Source organism: Denticeps clupeoides, chromosome 5, assembly GCF_900700375.1.
Source record: "Denticeps clupeoides chromosome 5, fDenClu1.1, whole genome shotgun sequence".
In the NCBI taxonomy this organism is placed as follows: Eukaryota; Metazoa; Chordata; class Actinopteri; order Clupeiformes; family Denticipitidae; genus Denticeps; species Denticeps clupeoides.
The window spans coordinates 8,847,853-8,870,678 of record NC_041711.1 but is presented as its reverse complement, the minus strand read 5'-3'; the positions used below and the strand labels follow the sequence as shown (position 1 = coordinate 8,870,678).

The 22,826-nt window shown below is 40.8% G+C and overlaps 1 long non-coding RNA gene across 1 annotated transcript; it reads right to left on the bottom strand.

Annotated features, from left to right (window-relative positions):
• Positions 1-16,978: 16,978 nt before the first annotated feature.
• Positions 16,979-19,318, bottom strand: LOC114791111 (uncharacterized). Its single transcript, XR_003749910.1, has 3 exons — positions 19,123-19,318; positions 17,258-17,327; positions 16,979-17,005 (listed from the first exon to the last, which is right to left on the bottom strand). It is a non-coding gene; the product is annotated as an uncharacterized LOC114791111 (long non-coding RNA).
• Positions 19,319-22,826: the final 3,508 nt, after the last annotated feature.

Below are 22,826 nucleotides of genomic sequence, written 5' to 3'. Positions count from 1 at the left end.
CTTCTTGGGGAAAAAAATTAGAGCAGCCACAAAGTTTTGTTTTTGACTGGTGTAAATTGACCACCTTCAAGGTCACTAGGTTCTTAGTCAAATACAGTAATTGGTGTTCAGTAATGGTACTGCTATAACCTGTTTTAAATGCTGTTCACTGTTCTTGACACACAGTTGAGATTTATGACATTTCGGTTGAGACCTTTATACATTGTAATTAGCATTTACAACTCTCTTATGCTTTTACTGCTGTTTTAGATGAATTTGTGTAATGTGCTTTCAGTCTTAAGTCATTCATAAATTGTGTGATTTTGTGATGTAATAGACAATATGCATTACTGAATTCCTGACATCCTATGTGTAGTTCAGGCAGCCTTAAAGAATGTTAGTCTGGGAATAGGTATTCCAGTTGTTAACTTCCTGTGCTTCACTCAGAGAAACATCATGATTAGGCAGTCTTGCAAGCTCCTCTGGCGTAAGCTGATGGGTTAACTGGAAGTCCCTAATCAGGGACTTCCAAGTCTGGGCCATCCATGCTTGCACCATAAAGCTCATCAACCTAAAAAAAAAATCTGCATCATGATTCTGCATCATGTTTCATGGTAAACACATCTAGCACATATGATAGATCATATTACTAGCACCATCATTCTGAAGCCACAAGGACTTCTGGGTAGGGCCCCAAGAAGAAGTTCCGTTCTTCTTGGAACCTGCTGAGATGAGTCTGAAGCAATGGTAAGAAAACCCAACAATACCCTAAACTAAACAATACTAATACTTAGTGGTAGCAGCATTATTCGATTCATTCTTCCAGCTGAAAAATATACAGCATGTACAAAAATAGCTGATTAGAGCTGATATTACCAGTGTACAAAGATACTGTAAAGTGGTTGACCACCTTTTGTTGTTTTCCATGTAATTTGATAAAGCAGAAGATTTGCAATTTAGTCATTTGTTATTCAAAAATTAATAAAGGATTGCATCAGCACTTTGGACATTGAATTGCCATTTGCAAAATGAATTTTTATTAAAAAATTTGAAATGATCTAAGGATTACATCATTTTACATGCACTGATTGAATATTACATTGCCAATTGCCTTTTGAACTGCCATTTGAATATTTGTGCTTAAAAACATCCATATTAAGCTGGTTTTCTGATCATGACAGTGAGTTGACTGCACTGCAGTGGCCTCCACAATCACCAGATCTCAATCCAATCAGACATCTTTCTGATGTGGTGTGACGAGAGACTTGAATCATGGATGTGCAGCCATAAAATCTGTAGCAAATGCATGATGCTATCACGTCAATTTGAACCCAAATTTGTAAGGAATGTTTCTGTCATCTTGTTGGATCTATGCTTTGAGAATTAAGGCACTTAAGAATCAGAAAATTTCATTGATTTCGGAAAAAAATTTATTTCACAAGAATGTGAAATAAAATATGTCTCAATAAATCTGTAGAAAGAAACTGCTGCTGAGTGAAAAAATTTAAAACTACAGAAGGCAAAATGGTCCAACGTGGTGCTGGCAAGGTGTACCTAATGAAGTGTCCGGTGAGTGTATAATGTCACTAAATATAAATGTATATATTTTTAGCCTACACAGCAATGTACCAGTAAATTGCTAAGCTAACTTACCTTTTGTGCTAAGCTGGGGATCGTCATCATACATAATATTTATATATACATTTTTCACATCGGACGTGAAAAGCAGTAGCGCCCGCATTTCTCTCTTGTGGGAGTTTATCTTCCTGAGAGAGAGAGCCAATCAAATCGTAGAGGAGGCGGGTCTAACGAAATGGACGGGGCAGGTGGGAGTTTTAAAACAAATGTCTCTGTGCTTAATACAAAAGTAAGTTTATTTAAATGTATTTGATGTACAGACTTCACTTTGAGAAATTGGTTTGAGGCTTTGAGCATTGTTCTTGTGCTTAAAGCAGGTTAGCATTATCTTAGCATTACCAAGCATTAGTAGTCAACCAACCACGAAAATTCTGATGAAATCCGGATTGCATGTGATGCATGACTCATATTTGCCTATTTTATAACCACTTATGAAAATCAAAGTTTGCTGTAAAAACGGAGATATTATATTTTTCATTTTGCCAGCAGCCATCACTGCAGGTCAGGTTTGGTATTTGAAATGGCTTTTTTGTTACATTATTATTATCTCTTATTAGTGGTGTAGGGTTTTTAAAGTCTGGGGAAGACTGTGTTGCAAGCAGTAGATACTATTAGTAATGTAGGACAAAGCTGTGCTGTCAGCATTATTACTGCTGGTGGTTCAGATCAGTAATACAGTAACGTTATTGCCCTCGAATGAAGAAGGTTAAAGATAATGAGGTGACACACAATAGAAATTTTCTGTATATTGCACTATGAACAATGATAAATAACTGTACATAACAGAAGCAGTAAGGTGCATACTTATAAAAAGTGTGTGAGGTGATAATGGTTGATTTGGAGGGATGATCTATATTGGATGCCGTCAGGGTTTTTTTTTTTTTTTTAGCAAACTCCATGCAGGATGTGTCTTGTACTTAGGAGAGGCTTTTGTCGGGCCACTCTACCATAAAGCATGGTATATGGAGAAGATCCGTAGAGAAGATCGTGAGGTCCTGGACGTAGCTGAGTTGGTCACTGTAACATGGTAGGTGGTAGTAGCCTAGTGGGTAACACACTCGCCGATAAACCAGAAGTCCCAGGTTCAAATCCCACTTACTACCATTGTGTCCCTATAAGAACTACATGATGGACCTCCTCCCTCGACACAGGAACATGCCAGATGATGCTGAGTTGATGTTAAAACTCACTGGCGTTTAAAACTCTTCAGCGTTTACGGCGGTGATCCCCTAAATCTGCCTCCCCCTATTTACAGAATTTCAATAATCAACCAATATCAGTATGTAACTTTGTCTAATGTTACATGTAGCACCAGGTTCCGGAGAAACGTTATTTCACTATGTACTGTCTAACATGTATATAGCTGAAATGAGATTAAAGCTCAACTTTAACTTCAATGTAGTAGCATTCAGTGACATGGATGTTCTGTATGTTTTACAGCAAACTTTATAGTTTTATTGTGGCGTCAGGATGATAAGAGAGGAGACGCTTCAGTCGTCTTGAGGTCCGCTGGTGGAGCCAACAGAACTTTTACAACTCAAGCCCAACTGAAAGCGAGAGAGCAGCACTTATTACCCCCCGCTGCTGCACATCTACCCCATGGTGTCCCGCTTCCTACACACACACACACACACACACACACACACACACACTAAAAATAAATTCCCTTTACATACAAACCCGAAAGGTAATGAGAGGAATTTGGAGATTTTCTGCTCTAATGTTTCACTTGATATTAAATTACCGTATGAATTAAATGTTCACCTAACCTGCATTTGGTCTGAAATTTTTTCAGAAAACAAATTTCACGTGACCACCTATCAAATCTGACCCAGGACTGTATGCAGAGGCATCAAGTACAGGCTATATCCAGTACCAGCAGAAATTAAGGAGCCCTGTGTAGGACTTTATCTTGTCTTCAGATCATCAAAGGACTCCCGGTTGAACTGTTATCTCTCAGAACATCCTCCATATTCTCAATGTCATACATCATTAGTGGGGAGCATAATTCATTAATGAATATAAATGATCTGAATTGTTGTGAAGTTTTCTTTTTGACAAAACATGCAAGTTCTCTGGTACATTTATACAGTGTGTCCACAAAACATCTATACAAATTAAAAAGTGTATTACAAGCAGCATACAAATTGTTGATCGGACAGGCACTCAAGCAAAATGATACACAGAGGTGTATGTCTGTTCCGCGTCTCAGGGAGGCATACAGGGTGGTGCCTTCTGGGCACGTGCAGAGTTATCTGAATACTTAAGACCTTTTTAAGGAACTACCATAGTTCCTTAAACTACCATGTTTGAAAGTGAAGGTCATTGTGAAACGCAGCACACAATGACAGTGTACGGAGCAGTGTGTGAGGACAGTGGTTTGTTCAGTGGGACCAGAGTGGAGTGAGAGACATCAGAGTGCAGTGAGTTTGGACATCTAGTGGACATAAAAAGTCATTGCCATTAAGAATGCTTAAAGTTGCACTTTCCCTCTTTTGAGTAGATATTTTAAAATAGATATTTCAATCTATGAATCTATGTTTTAGTTCACAGTAAAACTAAATAAACGAAATAACATTGAGTGACTTAAGATTTATTTCATTTATTTGAACATGTTTAACATTTGTTTGCACAAAAGATATACATTTTCAGTTCTGATGTGTAATTGTGCAAATGTGAATAAATAAAATGTTTCTGCTTAAATGTGTGGCTCCTGATTGGCTGCTCAGTGCTATTACATGTGAAGATATGTTTACAACATACAGTTGCTAGGCAACACCGGATGAGCCAGTTGTAATTTCATTACTCCTGCTTTCTTTAGACAACAAATAGAATTTTTACCACAAAAGCCTTTTTAAAGGCTAACTTATTTTACTGTTTTAGCGTTGTTATTGATTAGTGTTACTGTTTAGGCTAAAATTAACTTAATATAGTTAGTAGTTTTTTTTCCTTTTAGCCTCTGGTTTAGAGATTAGCTTAGCATAACTTAGCGTAGCAAAACTTAGCTTAGTATAACTTTAGTTTAGCATTATTTATTACCAGCACAGTTTCTTTTAAGGACACAGAGAGAGAGATTGTTCCAGGTGAAGGATGGGTCGCCCTCGGAAGACCAAGGAACCACCGGTCACCAGGAGGCCACCGCGCAGGATCCTGCCAAAAATAAAAGCTCACATGCTTCACACTGGTAAGGACATTAAGAAACTCCACATAACACTGTGTTTTCTCTTGACTATTCTACTGATTTCCTCATATTTATAACTCAATAAGAAAAACAAACCACAGGTGCAGCTCACTGTAAATCCTGTATTTTTGTATCCAGTAAACATATATAAATTATCACCAAAAATCTCAATGTATTCATATCACTGTGCTTCTCAGGTATACCGTGGGCATGTGTGAGGGACACTAACTCCCCTCCAACTCTGCTGTGGAGCATTCCCTGTATGCAGCAGCTGCAGGCAACTCCACAGCCACCCCAGCAGGAAGCCAATCAGGAGATTGTTTTTCCGGAAGACGTTGTGGACGAGCTGAGTTCTGTTCCTGGAATCTGGGACCTGGCTGTGGAGAAGGGCATCCTGCTTCCATGGAGTAGGCCGCAGGTACAGGATGGTCCTGCCACCCCTCTGCCCGGCGTGGTCCCTGTCACCTCCATCACCAGTGCTCATCAGCCCTCCACTAGCACATCATCCATGGAGCTTGAGGAGCGCTGGATTCTTCAGGACCAGATGGAGGAGGAAATGATGACCAGCGACCAAGCAGCAGACAGTCCACAGGGACCCCACCAGGAAGCCAGTCTGGAGGATTTTCCTGTCATCTGGGACATGGATTTGAAGTGCCTCCTCCCTCCACCGTACTAGTACCACTATTAGTAGCACAAGCAGCACCAATAGTGATCACTAGTAAAGGTAAGTATGAAGGTAAATATTTAGTGACGGGCTGCACGGTGACATTGTGGTTAGCACCTTGTCTCACAGCAGGAAGATCTGAGTTTCGGTCCCTTCTGTGTGGAGATTTGCAAATTTGCATGTATCTCCTCGTGTTAGCGTGGGTTTTCTCCGGGTTCTCCGGTTTCCCCCACAAAACAGCTAGGCCAATTGGAGATGAATTGGACACAAATTGGCACCAATTTTACCTGTAGTTCCTTTAACAGTTTAATAATTTACAGTAGCAGCAAAAAAAAGCCAAAAAAAAGGCTCCAGTGGTGGCACTCTTGACCTTCAGGATCAGGGCGGGGTTCAACTCCCTGTGGAGTCTGTTTTCAGAATGGCTGCTTATCTAATGTCTAAATGTTTAATGTGCAATTTAAAAAAAACCTTCCTGTTTATATGCATTACATGAGGCTATTCCCTAATGTAGCGTGGTTTAACTTCAGCAAAGATTCATACTGTCCTCTGTATCTGTGAAATTCTTTTACGCTGCTATTGTCTTTCACCATGTGTACAACCAACGGTTAGATGATGAGCAAAAATGAACATAATTGTATTTAAATTAAAGTAGTTAAAACAGGCAGAAGTAAATATAACTGGCCCAGTGCACAAAGGGCTTAACGCATTTGGCCTTAAATCGTCGCATAGATCAATTATAGCAGTTAAAGAAGCAAATCACAAACCGCCATATATTACGTGGCATGTGACATGTAGCATTCGGTGAATATGTCACATCTAGGCCCAGCTGTATTACAGCGTCCACCTTCATCCTCTGTCCTCCACAGTGGAGTGGATGGTGAAGGATAGAGAAAAGAGAAGAATGAGTTAGTGATGACTTAGTCAATCTTAAAGTCAATACGGAATACTAACAATACTTAACCCTGGGACAGTCCAGGGAGACTTTTCCTGTCACTACTGACTAAAAGGCGCTCTGGATAAAGCCGTCTGATAAATGCTGGAACCTGTTCGGTGTTCCAGATTAAGTGCATCCTAGATCATGTTCTGTTGATCTAGTGTTCACACTTAATGGACATTCACATGCTCACTTTTAAACTATATAGCGTGATGTATCACTTTTTTTTCTCTTCTGAACATTCTGATTAAATCAACCTGTCTTTAGATGAGTCTCAAACATTAATTATCTTTTCAAAATCTCCTAGTGTGTAACATAAAATACCACTAAAATAATCTTAGAATTTATATATGTCAAACTTAAAATAAAACTGAAATTGCTGTGTAGGATACACATTAGCCAATTGTGAGCATGTGACTGTACTTTTAAATTCTGTTAATTGTGTCCAGGCCGTGTTCCTAAGTGGGGACAGCACCGTCCCCACATACTGCTCCTCGGGCACCTGTCATAACTGCCTACTGCTCCCTCAGGGGATGTGTTAAATGCAGAGACCACATTTCACTGTGTGCACTTGGTGCTGTGGAACTGATTGGGTGAGTTTTTGAAGATTTTTAAGGACTAGTGGTGCATGTTTAAATAGTGCTGGTGGACACAGTGAACAATGACATTGCAAGTATTAAGCTCTAGTGAGGATCCTGCAATCCGTATTGATTTGTGCATCTATATGAAAAACCAGAAATTAATACATTTCTTAAACTGTCTAAATGACTAAAGATGATCTAATTTCTTTGTATACATACATGTATTTCTTCACCAAGACTCTTATTTGCTTACTTGTCCTCAACTTTCAACACCCTGCAACCCCACATCCTGACTTAATAAACTTTCCTCCAACTTTCATCTAGACAACCAGACAATCCTGTGGATATTGGACTTTCTGACCAACAGATCACAGAGAGTACTGGTTAACAAAACTCTCTCTGACCTCCGTTATACCTCCACCTGGTCACCACAAGGTTGTGTCCTTTGCTCTTCATCTTATACACAGATGAGTACAGGCACAGACACCTGGTGAAGGACACTGACAACACAGTCCTCCAGTCTCTGCTGTCAGGCCCCTCACACAACCATGGTCCGCTTCTGCAGGAGTTTGTGGACTGGTGTGACACCTCATGCCTGGAACTGAACGTCAGAAAACCAAGGATTCTCTAACCAACAGGCAGAGAAACCTGGCTGCAGTAGTTACCACCTCTATCCACAGAAAGCCAGTAGAACTAGTATAAATACCTGGACCAAGAATCGAACCAGGTCAACTGCTTGGAAAGCAGGTATGCTCACCACTATACAACCAACCAGGAAGTGTTCCATGTGGTAATTCTTCTGAGCAATTGTCACAGTTTTTCTGAAAGATACCATGCTCAGGGCAACAGCAGCAATGCATGGCCAGATTAAAAAAGTGTGTGTGACATGACAGAGCATGAACTTTACAGAATGCATGCTTTGTGCTTTTTAAACAAACAAAAACGAATTTATAACTTTCACTGCTGTTTTAATCATAATGGCCGTTGTGGGATTTGTAAAAAGATAGAGCATTAATGTTATTGATTGTGAGTTGAGCACCTTCAACTGTGTGCTGTGGGTGTTGTGTGTTTATCAAGGCTGCTTGATGAAAAAAGCACTACAATTAGCTACTTGTACTTTAAAATGTAATGGCAGCGGTGGGATTTGAACACACATTTACATTTACAGCATTTATCAGACGCCCTTATCCAGAGCGACTTGCAATCAGTAATTACAGGGACAGTCCCCCCCTAGAGCAACTTAGGGTTAAGTGTCTTGCTCAGGGACACAATGGTAGTAGGTGGGATTTGAACCTGGGTCTTCTGGTTTTCTATTGGAAGCCTTCTGGCTTCCGAGTCTTTTTCTCTTCTCTCTTTCTCTTTACTCTTTCTTCTCCTTTTTGTTTTCTGTGTAACATTGGTACCTTTTTACATACAATGTTCACATGTAACTGCAATAATTATTTACCGGTGTTAATAAATTAGAAACTGTTAATTTTTTAACATCTATTGTGCCATGCCTCTTTCTGCCAGGTATTATCAAGTTGGAGTGGTTTGAATACAGTGCTTTTGTGTGGGTAGAGAAAGAGTTTTCTACACTCTGTACTCTCAGATGCCCATTCAATCAGAGACCAGTATGTGTTCTGTGGTGGGCTGACGCCGTGGTCAAGAGCTTGTTGACCGTGAGGTCCGGCATTATTTTTAAAAAATTGCAGCAGTGTTTCATTATCGCGGTCTACTTGGTCGTGGCCAGAGTATTCCTGAAATGAGACCCACATGCGTTCAGCGTATGTCTCGAATGATTCATTTGGTGTTTGCTTAACTTCGAGAATTTTGTCCCATGATGTAGGTGTTGGACCTCTTACTTCCAGCACCGCTTTCCGTAAGCATTCATATACAGCTGCATCTGTTTCACCATCCTCTTTAACGAGAATGGATCCTGATCGTAGTCCTTCAGACATTTTAGGTCTTATATCAGAAGGGATAGTGAGTAGAATTACTTGCCACACGTCTCTTAATTCCAATTTATAGACGCTGGCTTGCAGCATTAAGTTGTCCCAATATGGTTGGAATGGTCCCCTTCTAGGCATGATCCCCACAGCTTCTTTGTGTCTAGCTGTTTCATCACAAGTTAAAGGGCGGCTTACGGTAGTTACAGCATCTTCAGCATTTGTCATGGTTTTTAGTACTGCAACAATTGCTGGTTTGTGTTGTGCTGAACTTGACTTTGATTGTGTTATTATAGGGCTGTGTTTAGATTTGGTCAGCCGATTTGTACAGTAGGATTCATTTTTGGATGTTTTATGCGCATTTGTGCAATGTGTTTTTAACAGGTTCAACCCATTGATTTAAAACAATATCAGAAAGATCTATGGACTTCCAATGGAGAACTTGTGTCCAGGACCAACTAGTCGCCATCCAGGATGGAATCATCCTTAGAGAACACAAATATGTTGTTCCTGAGGCCCTTCAAAAACCCATTATCAAGATGTACCATGAATATGCCCACACATCTGCAGAGATAATGGTACAATTTATTAATAGGTATTTTTGGTGGACACAGATGACATCCGATGTCATGAGATGGTGTGATTCATGTCTGGTGTGTGCAGCAGTAAATCAAGGAAAAACAGGTCGCACTAACGTCCGTAGACCTGCCCAGCCAAAGGGACCCTGGGAATCTCTCAAAGTAGACTTCATTGGTCCGCTCCCAAGTGCCAAGGGGGGGATACCAATATTGTCTTATAATCATCAATAAATTCTCAAAGTGGGCCTACTCGCAATTCCTACTCGCAACAATTCAGCAAATACTGTGGCACGAGTGTTTGCGAACCAAATCATCCCACTTTGGGGAACACCCATTCAAATTGAATCTGACCAAGGAACCCATTTCACTGGACAGGTATTGAAAGACCTATGTAAGATGTTGTGCATAAAACATAAATTTCATATACCGTACCGACCACAAAGCTCTGGGATGGTGGAACGAGTAAATCGCACCATCAAGGAAAGCATAACAAAACAAAAGCATGGTCCTGTGGCGCCCCATCTTACAGTTGATTTGGAGGGATGTCAGGAGATCAAAAGAAGGACAGCTTTAAGAACCAAGGTGACCTTCCTTCTCTGTGTCCTGCAGCCAGGGGCATCGAAGCCGGCATTTGGAGGGGAGCTACTCAAAGGCAGAATTGAGAGGGTGTGAGGGGTTTTTAATGACCCTAAGTCAGTCAGTCCAATAATTGTAGAGCACACACTGACAGCGCTCTGTAGCCGGTTTGTGTGCTGCGTGCCGGTGGAATGGAACCTGCAGATGATTGTGAATGATATGAAGGAGTAGTAAACTCTCTATGAAGGAGTAGTAAAAAGTCCGTAAAATATCTTTCCTGACTCCAAAGGATTTGAGCTGCCTAAAAAGGTTTTGCTGTTGATGACATTTTCTGAGAAACTCCTCTGTATTGCAGGAGAACTTCAGCAGGGGGTCGAGGATGGTGCCCAGGTATTTACAGTACAGGCCAAATGTTTGGACACACCTTCTCATTTAATGTACTTTCTTTATTTTCATGACCATTTACATTGGTAGATTCTCACTGAAGGCATCAAAACTATGAATGAACACATGTGGAGTTATGTACTTAACAAAAAAAGGTGAAATAACTGAAAACATGTTTTACATTGTAGTTTCTTCAAAATAACCGCCCTTTGCTCTGATTACTGCTTTGCACACTCTTGGCATTCTCTCGATGAGCTTCAAGAGGTCGTCACCTGAAATGGTTTTCCAACAGCCAGAGGTGTTTAGCACTTGTTGACCCCTTCGCCTTCACTCTGCGCTACTGCTCACCCCAAACCATCATGACTGGGTTCAGGTCCGGTGACTGTGGAGGCCAGGTCTCCACTTTTTTTTTTTTTTTTTTTATGTGTTCATTCATAATTTTGATGCCTTCAGTGAGAATCTACTTATGTAAACTGTCATGATAATGAAGAAAACACATTGAATGAGAAGGTGTGTCCAAACTTTTGGCCTGTACTGTATACTCCTTAACTAGTATCATATAGATGCACAAATCAATACTCACTAGAGCTTAATACTTGCAATGTCATTGTCCACTTTGTCCACCAACACTATTTAAACCTGCACCACTAGTCCATCTTAAAAATTGAAGGTTATGTTTTAGTACTTTTTAATGCTTTAGTACTTTTTGTACAATTAGATAACTAACTTTGCTAACTTCTCCTGGTTCACTGCTCAAAGGATCCAAAATATGCAGATGCAACCTCAAGTGCAGAACCCAGAGACGTTTCCCATGATATCAGAAGACAATGCTGTGAAGGGACAACATGGTAGACCGTATACGGTAGACTATAGACCAACTCCTGATGCTCTGCAGGCATAATGGAAGCGCTTACAAACTGTTGAGAATTTGCCTGCTAATGTTTACTTTATTACAGTGTAATACAATTTAAATTTGGTACAATATATTAATGTTGATGTCCTGTGTTTCTTGTTGGCTGGAACAGGTCATCAGCCAGGAGAGAGACATCCTCGCCGGAGAGAGAATACAGGAAGCAGCGAGAGGTCAGTACGCCACCCGACATCGCCAGACCAGGAAAGAGGTGCACTGGTCCGAATCTTGGACTCACCCAATCAGTTCCTCCACTCTTGTCTGTCCTCGTGCAGATCAGCGGTATGTCATGCTGCGCCGTCCCCAATTCAGGCTGCATTCTTTCCCTCCTCTCTTCCGCAAATGTGGAGCAAAATGAAGAAACTCGGAGTGCGCTAGCAGCGGTGGGGTCAGTGAAGGTGGACTGCAGTTTAAATGGAGTAACCTTAAAGATGCAGTTTTTTTATTCTGGACGACAGTGAGCTTACATTCCCATGTTTTTGTAAGATCTGCCGCATGGGATCGCACAAAAAAAACATACAGTACCCACACTAAAGTATCACTGACAATTTGCTTTATCAAAGGACTCAGGCTCCTTACCTGTATAAAATACAACTGGAAGACAGAAGTGTTGCTGATTGATGAGATCTGGGACCCTTTTTTAAATGGACATTAAACAGAGAAAACTATTTAACTTACTTGTGACTGTAAGTATTCATTTAAACTAATTACAGCTGTTCTGGGACAGTTTTGAAAATCAAATTTCAATCAAACGTAATATTAAAATGAAAACATGAATATAACTATTTTCAATTCCAATCCCTGGAATAAATGAACTCTATACACATTATGGTGCGTCATGGCATTTTTTTTGGATGTGAGGCACCGTGGCACCTGGCACTTTCTGCAGGGTAGACGTGTTTTCACCCTATGGATGCCGCATCCTGCAGTATCCCATCACCGCTTGGCAGAGACGTGGTGTAGAAAATATATAAAGTAAAAAATGTATTTATTTAGCAATTTCATTATGTAACTGATTTGAAATAAACAATACTGTACTCAGCAATTCAACAAAGAACACCAAGTACAGGGAGAAAACATAAAAAATATATAACTGAAAAATATATGAATAATCTTTCTTTAATAATAAATTCTTAAACAGAGAGTACATACCGAAAAAGCTTCAACCTCTTCTGCACACAGGAGATTCTCTTCATCAGATGAAGATTGAACAGTACAAATAGCTGGACTGCTGTGTTGCACCAGAACTTGCCTCTTTGCCGCGCCATCGTAGTTTGGTCTTCTTTCGGAATCTACAGAAACAGCGGCGTCTCTCTTGTGTTCTGCCTGTAATTCTGTACAATACGCACAGGAATATCTCACGATCGCATTGATTGATTTGAATGGTTTGTTTGAATCATCTGAGCCTGTAGAATTGTGGGAGCATTTGTGGAAATAACTTCATCAACACCATTCACCACACACCATACGCGCAGGCATGAAGGCTGTGTTACGGTAATGTTTTTGCCCTTTTTCGGGTGCTCTCGGCCTACTCTCACCTACTTTCTGAAAATGCTGAGTGATTATTGAGTGATTGTTTTTTATTTTTTTATTTTATATCGGTGTTAGTGTCCCCTAATACTGTATCTGAAGTCTCTTTCTGAAATTCAGCCTTGGTGCAGAATTACAGCCACTTTGATCCAGTCCCACAATGAAATTCCCAAGGACGCGCAGTTTCAATGTCTGTAACTTTCAAATGCTAATGAGGAGGAGAGAGGTGGGACAAGTAGGAGAGCGGCCTATAGAAATTAAAGGGGCATTAGTGGAAATGACATCATCACACCATTCACCAATCACAATGAGAAATAGAAATTCTATTTTTTTTACTTGAAATAAATGATTGTTTTTACAGCCTCTTGCATGAAGTAACTAAAAATACATTTGTGCTCATTTTCAGAGAGCAAATTCAATGATGACATAAAGGAACAAATTCCAGATCAGACTGTTTGCCGCACCCCTTTTTACACCGAAATTGAAATTAGGATCTTCTTCATTATCTGGAAACGACTCTCTTGCTGCTCTTCTTTCTGTTCCAGCAACATCCTGAGCGTCGCTTATATGCTGGAATATCTAGGGATGAACTTTGCCATGTAGATCACCATCCCTCATGCCTCACGCCTCACATCCTCTTTGCATTGTGGTCTCTCCATATCAGTTATGGCTCATGTTTTTCTTGGGTCAGGACTCAGTCCATCCTCAGACAACACATCTAATATGAATGTCAGTGACTTTCAGCCAATTCACATTTATTTGTTCAATTTCAGGTTGACACTTTTTTTTGTGAAGTGACGTCATTGTGAAACCACAGCACAGCACATGGTGCCACAACAAAATGTGTCCTCTGCTTTTAACCATCACCCTTGGTGAGCAGTGGGCAGCCAGTAGTGCATGCCTGCATGCATACATGGAACGTTATCGAGAAGATTGATGAACTGACTGATTGGGTGAGCTCTCATCATACTGCAAAAGAAAATGATGCATTATGAATATGTTTGGATGCTAGAGATGCTAGAAGATACTGAGACCTAGTGAAGGTTGCATCAAATGAGTGATTGATAGTGGTCAGTCTTGGATCCGATAAGTAAAGTGAGGGTGAAGGACAGAATGTGGTGGTCAGAGATGTGAAGAGGAGTGAAAGAAAGGTCGGTAGGTGTCGGGCCACTCTACCATAAAGCATGGTATATAGAGAAGATCCGTAGAGAAGATCGTGAGGTCCTGGACGTAGCTGATTTGGTCACTTTAACATGGTTGGTGGTAGTAGCCTAGAGGGTAACACACTCACCTATAAACCAGAAGACCCAGGTTCAAATCCCAGTTACTAGCATTGTGTCCCTATCAGAACTACATGATGGACCTCCTCCCTCGACACAGGAACAGTCCAGATGATGCTGAGTTGATGTTAAAACTCACTGGTGTTTAAAACTCTTCAGCGTTTACAGCGGTGATCCCCTAAATCTGCCTCCCCCTATTTACAGAATTTCAATAATCAACCAATATCAGTATGTAACTTTGTCTAATCGTTCAAATGTGACATGTAGCACCAGGTTCCGGAGAAACGTTATTTCACTATGTACTGTCTAACATGTATATAGCTGAAATGAGAATAAAGCTTAACTTAAACTTCAATGTAGTAGCATTCAGTGACATGTAAGTTCTGTATGTTACTTTATAGTTTTATTGTGGCGTCAGGATGAAAACCGTACAGGGTGGTGCCTTCTGGGCACGTGCAGAGATATCTGAATACTTAAGACCTTTTAAGGTACTACCATATGAGTGTTTGAAAGTGAAGGTCATTGTGAAACGCAGCACAGCACACGATGACAGTGTACGGAGCAGTGTGTGAGGACGGTGCTTTGTTCAGTGGGACCACAGTGGAGTGAGAGAGAAAGGTCTTTGGACATCTAGTGGACATAAAAAGTCATTGCAATTAAAAATGCTTAAAGTTTTGAGTAGATATTTTAAAATAGATATTTCAATCCATGAATCTATGTTTTAGTTCACAGTAAAACTAAATAAACGAAATAACATTGAGTGACTAAAGATTTCTTTCATTTATTTGAACATGTTTAACATTTGTTTGCACAAAAGATATACATTTTCAGTTCTGATGTGTAATTGTGCAAATGTGAATAAATAAAATGTTTCTGCTTAAATGTGTGGCTCCTGATTGGCTGCTCAGTGCTATTACATGTGAAGATATGTTTACAACATACAGTTGCTAGGCAACACCGGATGAGCCAGTTGTAATTTCATTACTCCTGCTTTCTTTAGACAACAAATAGAATTTTTACCACAAAAGCCTTTTTAAAGGCTAACTTCTTTTACTGTTTTAGCGTTGTTATTGATTAGTGTTACTGTTTAGGCTAAAATTAACTTAATATAGTTAGTAGTTTTTTTTCCTTTTAGCCTCTGGTTGAGAGATTAGCTTAGCATAACTTAGCGCAGCAAAACTTAGCTTAGTATAACTTTAGTTTAGCATTATTTATTACCTGCACAGTTTCTTTTAAGGACACAGAGAGAGAGATTGTTCCAGGTGAAGGATGGGTCGCCCTCGGAAGACCAAGGAACCACCGGTCACCAGGAGGCCACCGCGCAGGATCCTGCCAAAAATAAAAGCTCACATGCTTCACACTGGTAAGGACATTAAGAAACTCCACATAACACTGTGTTTTCTCTTGACTATTCTACTGATTTCCTCATATTTATAACTCAGGATCATTAAGAAAAACAAACCACAGGTGCAGCTCACTGTAAATCCTGTATTTGTGTATCCAGTAAACATATATGGTCCATTGTAAGGTATCAAAGTCAGTTAATTATCACCAAAAATCTCAATGTATTCATATCACTGTGCTTCTCAGGTATACCGTGGGCATGTGTGAGGGACACTAACTCCCCTCCAGCTCTGCTGTGGAGCATTCCCTGTATGCAGCAGCTGCAGGCTACTCCACAGCCCCCCCAGCAGAAAGCCAGTCAGGAGGTTGTTTTTCCGGAAGACGTGCTGAGTTCTGTTCCTGGAGTCTGGGACCTGGCTGTGGAGAAGGGCATCCTGCTTCCGCAGGTACAGGATGGTCCTGCCACCCCTCTGCCCGGCGTGGTCCCTGTCACCTCCATCACCAGTGCTCATCAGCCCTCCACTAGCACATCATCCATGGAGCTTGAGGAGCGCTGGATTCTTCAGGACCAGATGGAGGAGGAAATGATGACCAGCGACCCAGCAGCAGACAGTCCACAGGGACCCCCCCAGGAAGCCAGTCTGGAGGATTTTCCTGTCATCTGGGACATGGATTTGAAGTGCCTCCTCCCTCCACCATACTAGTACCACTATTAGTAGCACAAGCAGCACCAATAGTGATCACTAGTAAAGGTAAGTATGAAGGTAAGTGTTTAGTGACGGGCTGCACGGTGACATTGTGGTTAGCACCTTGTCTCACAGCTGGAAGATCTGAGTTTCGGTCCCTTCTGTGTGGAGATTTGCAAATTTGCATGTATCTCCCTGTGTCAGCGTGGGTTTTCTCCGGGTTCTCCGGTTTCCCCCACAAAACAACTAGGCCAATTGGAGATGAATTGGACACAAATTGGCACCAATTTAACCTGTAGTTTCTTTAACAGTTTAATAATTTACAGTAGTAGCAAAAAAAAGCCCAAAATAAAAAGGCTCCAGTGGTGGCACTCTTGACCTTCAGGATCACGGTGGGGTTCAACTCCCTGTGGAGTCTGTTTTCAGAATGGCTGCTTATCTAATCTCTAAATGTTTAATGTGCAATTTAAAAAAAACCTTTACATGAGGCTATTCCATAATCTATCATGGTTTAACTTCAGCAAAGATTCATACTGTCCTCTGTATCTGTGAAATTATTTTACGCTGCTATTGAGCAGGTTGATGGTTTATAAAACCAGCAGTTAACGCTAATAATGTTGATCACTTGCCTGATTTTATGTCCCTCTGGCACACCCATTTCAGCAGTTCTGTAGGCAGTCCTGGAAAACTCTGGAGAGGACATGAGGAGAGCCAGTGCTGACAGTCCGTGAGTGAAACCTGGAGCCAGCTGGTCAGCACAGGTTTTGAGGGGGGAAGAGGAGACGCCGTCTAGACCCGATGCTTTACTGCTCCTGTTTGGAGAAGAAATGACATCTAAATAAGGAAAAATAAAATGTTTAAATCTTTAAATGTGTGTTGTCTTTTACCATGTGTACAACCAACAGTTAGATGATGAGCAAAAATGAACATAATTGTATTTAAATTAAACGAGTTAAAACAGGCAGAAGTAAATATTACTGGCCCAGTGCACAAAGGGCTTAACGCATTTGAACTTAAATCGTCGCATAGATCAATTATAGCAGTTAAAGAAGCAAATCACAAACCGCCATATATCACGTGGCATGTGACATGTAGCATTCGTTGACTACGTATTACAGCGTCCACCTTCTTCCTCTGTCCTCCACAGTGGAGTGGATGGTGAAGGATAGAGAAAAGAGAAGAATGAATTAGTGATGAGTTAGTCAATCTTAAAGTCAATACAGAATACTAACAATACTTAACCCTGAGCGGCTCCAGGGGGACTGTCCCTCTCACTACTGACTGTGAGGCGCGCTGGATAAGGCCATCTGATAAATGTTGGAACCTGTTCGGTGTTCCAGGTTAAGTGCATCCTAGATCATGTTTCGTTGATCTAGTGTTCACACTTACTGGACATTCACATGCACACTTTTAAACTATGTAGCGTGATGTATCACTTTTTATTCTTTTTCTGAACATTCTGATAAATCAACCTGTCTTAAGATGAGTCTCAAACATTAATAAACTTTTCAAAATCTCCTAGTGTGTAACATAAAATAACGCTAAAATAATCTTAGAATTTTGTGTCAACCTTAAAATAAAACTGAAATTGCTGTGTAGGATACACATTAGCCAATTGTGAGCATGTGACTGTACTTTTATATTCTGTTAATTGTGTCCAGGCCGTGTTCCTAAGGCCTGTACTTAAAGTTGGTGCTCTTAGCAATGAGCACCGCACACCAATCAAGACGATGTCTCTTAACTTGTGAATCTATTGTCAAAAAAGGAATCTGGCAGTGAAGATCATTCCAGGGCAGAGGTAGAAAAAAAAGGCATTTACCTGGAGGTATGTAATGGTGTAAATGTGTGGTGGTTCACATAGATTATGCTAGAACCAAAAGCAGTATCTACATTCTGGGAACATAAAGTATCAGGAACCTGATTACGGGCCTGAGTAAGAGCCTCCATTACTGGGCTCCTAGTTAGAACTTCACCTGGTGGTCGTGGAGGGGATTGGATAACAGCACCGTCCCCACACACTGCTCCTCGGGCGCTGTCATAACCTGCTAAAAAATCTTAGCTGCTGAGCATATGTTGAATTATAGTTAAAGGTAGGCCATTTTAGGAAAACACCACATTTACACTTTCAGAGTTCAATTAAGTAAAGCATGAAAAAGCACCTTCCTTCGTTTGACACATATATGTGTCAATAAATATATTCAGACAGATTTTACTTTAACTTTATATTTTGTGATATGAAGATGACAGAAGTTCCTCTCAGACACCACAAGGGAGCACGTGAGACTCCAATGGCTCTCTAGTACACCCTGCATGGCTATATATCCCTCCACATTTCAAAGTTTTCTCACCTCCTTGAGATTTTCTATGTCCAATGAGGACATGGGAGGTGTTGACTTGTTGTTTTCACCGATTGCTTTATGGCACCACAATCGTGTTTTTCATTGAATTGAGTGGTGACAAGTTGGCTCATCTTCAGGCTGGATTGTTTTGGAATGAGCACTGGTGCATTTTGTGACTTCAAATCTCAGATTGTACAGTCTGTGCAAAGTCAAAGATGCCAGGAAGAAAGTATGAACCAATGGTTGGATTTCTCAACAATTTGAGGAGAAAAAGAAAGAATCAAGGACTCACGTCTCCCATTTCAAACCAAAATGTCCACATGACCAATACGTCACACTGGCCAATAATGTTTGACAAGAAGGGAAGGTGCAGGGTTCCTGGGTGCACAGAAGTTGTGTGCAAAAAATGCAACATACATCTTTTGTTTCACAGCACAGTAAAATTGATGTAAAACCATAACATACTATGCTCTACAAGTTTTGTAACAATGGAACAAATGGAATATTTGTATATCTACGGCTGCGGCCTGGAGTGTCTGTACGTGCGAGGCCACTTCGAGCTGAAGCGCCTGCATGCCCTGATCTTGCACCTGCTGTTGTTGTAGATGGTTATGAGAGAACATCCTCTTCAGGGTTTTCATGTCCGCTGCCCCCTGCTGTGGCTCGTACATGCTGTCAAGGCCGGGGCATTCGCCGACATGGGGCTGGAGCTGAAAGCAGACTGTGGTCTGACGAGAAGTGCAGGCAGAGATTCGTGGAAACGTGGCAGGTGCAGAGGTGATCTGGAATAACTTCTGTTTGCCATGTTGATGCTCGTGCAGCACGGCAGGTATGTGAAAGAGTTCAGTAGCAGGCAGCGGCACAAACCAGAAAAGAGCATCTGGTTACCGTGGTGATGTGCACGCTGAGGTGTGCGCTGCAGAGAGGAGCCGGGCAGGAGATGAGGTAAGAAGACGAGTTGTGGGGGTATTAGGTGCCACAGCTACAAATAGAAAAAGAGGCGTAAGATTTTTTGGCTCAGTTTCATTTATCTTTCCAGAGGCATTCATCCTCCATTCATATTTAATATTACTAAAGCATTAAAAAACACAAAAGAATATGGATGTCTTATTTCAGCATTAGGTGCCTTTTTTGTTAAGTACATAACTCCACATGTGTTCATTCATAGTTTTGATGCCTTCAGTGAGAATCTACCAATGGAAATGGTCATGAAGAAAACACATTGAATGAGAAGGTGTGTCCAAACGTTTGCTCTGTACTGTATCTGAAGTTATGACTGGAACGTCTGGATTTCTACATTCTCAACTTTAAATGTTAATCACAAAACATTTCTGGGTTTTATAGCAGATTATAGTGTCCCTGAGAAAATCCTAGATTCTCAAAAATCCAATATGTTGAACTCATATACCACATATGCAAGTCATATGGCAGATAAAAAAAAAAAAAAAAAAAAGCACAGACAAAACATCTCCATCAAGTGTCAGGACATCTTTGAACCTGTACCTGGACAAGATAAAGTCATCAGAATTGTGAAGACCAAGGGTTCATTCTGGGCAGAAGCAGCATCAAACAAAGACGTATATATTTCATATCTTATTCTTTTGCATGTTTGCCGCACAAAATGTTTCTGATCATCAAACACATTTAACTATTAGTCAAAGATAACACAAGTAAACACAAAATGCAGTTTTTAAATGATGGATTTTATTATTTAGGGAGAAAACAAAAATCCAAACCTACATGGCCCTGTGTGAAAAAGTAATTGCCCCCTGAACCTAATAATTGGTTGGGCCACCCTTAGCAGTAATAACTGCAATCAAGCGTTTGCGATAACTTGCAACGCGTCTTTTACAGCGCTCTGGAGGAATTTTGGACCACTCATCTTTGCAGAATTGTTGTAATTCAGCTTTATTTGAGGGTTTTCTAGCATGAACCGCCTTTTTAAGGTCATGCCACAAATTGTCAATAGGATTCAGGTCAGGACTTTGACTAGGCCACTCCAAAGTCTTCTTTTTGTTTTTCTTCAGCCATTCAGAGGTGGATTTGCTGGTGTGTTTTGGGTCATTGTCCTGCTGCAGCACCCAAGATCGCTTCAGCTTGAGTTGACGAACAGATGGCCGGACATTCACCTTCAGGATTTTTTGGTAGACAGAATTAATGGTTCCATCTATCACAGCAAGCCTTCCAGGTCCTGAAGCAGCAAAACAACCCCAGACCATCACACTACCGGTACCATATTTTACTGTTGGTATGTTGTAACGGGACACGCACCTTCCAAAAAGTTCAACTTTTGTCTCGTCGATCCACAAGGTATTTTCCCCAAAAGTCTTGTCAATCATTGAGATGTTTTTTAGCAAAATTAAGATGAGCCTTAATGCTCGTTTTGCTTAAAAGTGGTTTGCGCCTTGGAAATCTGCCATGCAGGCCGTTTTTACCCAGTCTCTTTCTTATGGTGGAAACCCACGCACATAAACAGACATCACCAAAAAACTGCAGGACCATGTCTGACGATGAATAAATTTCAAATAAATCAGCAGCCTGATACGCAGTGTAAAAATTGCACACCTGCCGCATGCCGAGAGTACCTGAAAAAGGGCAAAGACATTACCGTAACACAGCCTTCATGCCCGCACGTATGGTGTGTGGTGAATGGTGTTGATGAAGTTATTTCCACAAATGCTCCCACAATTCTACAGGCTCAGACGATTCAAACAAACCATTCAAATCAATCAATGCGATCGTGAGATATTCCTGTGCGTATTGTACAGAATTAAAGGGAAAAAACGCGACAAATGCCGCTGTTTCTGTAGATTCTGAAAGAAGACCAAATTATGATTCCAAATTATGAATTATGTGCAACACAGCAGTCCAGCTATTTGTACTGTTCAATCTTCATCTGATGAAGATGATCTCCTGTGTGCAGAAGAGGTTGAGGCATTTTCGGATCCCTGCTTCTGAAAGCTATGTACTCTCTGTTTTAGAATTTATTATTAAAGAAAGATTATTAATAGATTTTTTAGTTATATATTTTTGTATATATATATTTTCTACACCCACCTCTCTGCCAAGCGGCGACGGGATACTGCAGGATGCGGCATCCATAGGGTGAAAACACGTCTACGCTGCAGAAAGTGCTGGGTGCCACGGTGCCTCAAATCCAAAAAAAAAAATGCAATGCCATGACACACCATAATGTTTATACAGTTCATATATTCCAGAGATTATTGGAATTGAAAATAGTTATATTCATATTTTCATTTTAGTATTACGTTTGATTGAAATTTGATTTTCAAAACTGTCCCAGAACAGCTGTAATTAGTTGAAATGAATACTTACAGTCACAAGTAAGTTAAATAGTTTTCTCTGTTTAATTTTGGGTATATCCATTAAAAAAGGGGTCCAGAGCTCATCAATCAGCAACACTTCTGTCTTCCAGTTGTATTTTATACAGGTAAGGAGCCTGAGTCCTCCGATAGAGCAAATTGTCAGTGATACTTTAGTGTGGGTACTGTATCTGTATAGTTTTTTTGTACTTACCGGTGTATCTTGCTCCTTCAAACAGGGCTTGCGGGGACGGGTCCTCCTGCTGTGCGCTTCCCTCAGGGTAATCTGCATGCTGGGGACAACAGGTTCCCTAAAATAAGTGCGTTCAAATGGACTAGGCAGAACAGTGTAGCTGCATTGCCTTTGCCTTCCCACCAGCAACAGTGCATTCCCATGCGCCAGATCATACAAAAACATGGAAATGTAAGATCACTGTCGTCCAGAATAAAAAAACAGCATTTTTAAGGAGTGGAGGAACTGATTGGGTGAGTTTTTTAAGATGGACTAGTGGTGCAGGTTTAATTAGTGTTGGTGGACAAAGTGAGCAATGACATTGCAAGAATTAAGCTCTAGTGAGAATTGATTTGTGCATCTATATGAATAACCAAAAATGAATACAGAGAAAAGGGGTCTCTGCATTTAACACATCCCCTGAGGGAGCAATGGGCAGTTATGACAGGTGCCCGAGGGGACGGTGCCGTTATCCAATCCCCTACATGACCACCAGGTTAAGTTCTAACTAGGAGCCCAGTAATGGAGGCTCTTACTCAGGCCTGTAATCAGGTTCCTGATACTTTATGTTCCCAGAATGTAGATACTGCTTTTGGTTCTATTTATGTTAATCACCACACATTTACACCATTTTAATACCTCCAGGTCAATGCCTTTTTTTTCGACCTGTGCCCTGGAATGATCTTCACTGCCAGATTCCTTTTTTGACAATAGATTCACAAGTTAAGAGACATCATCT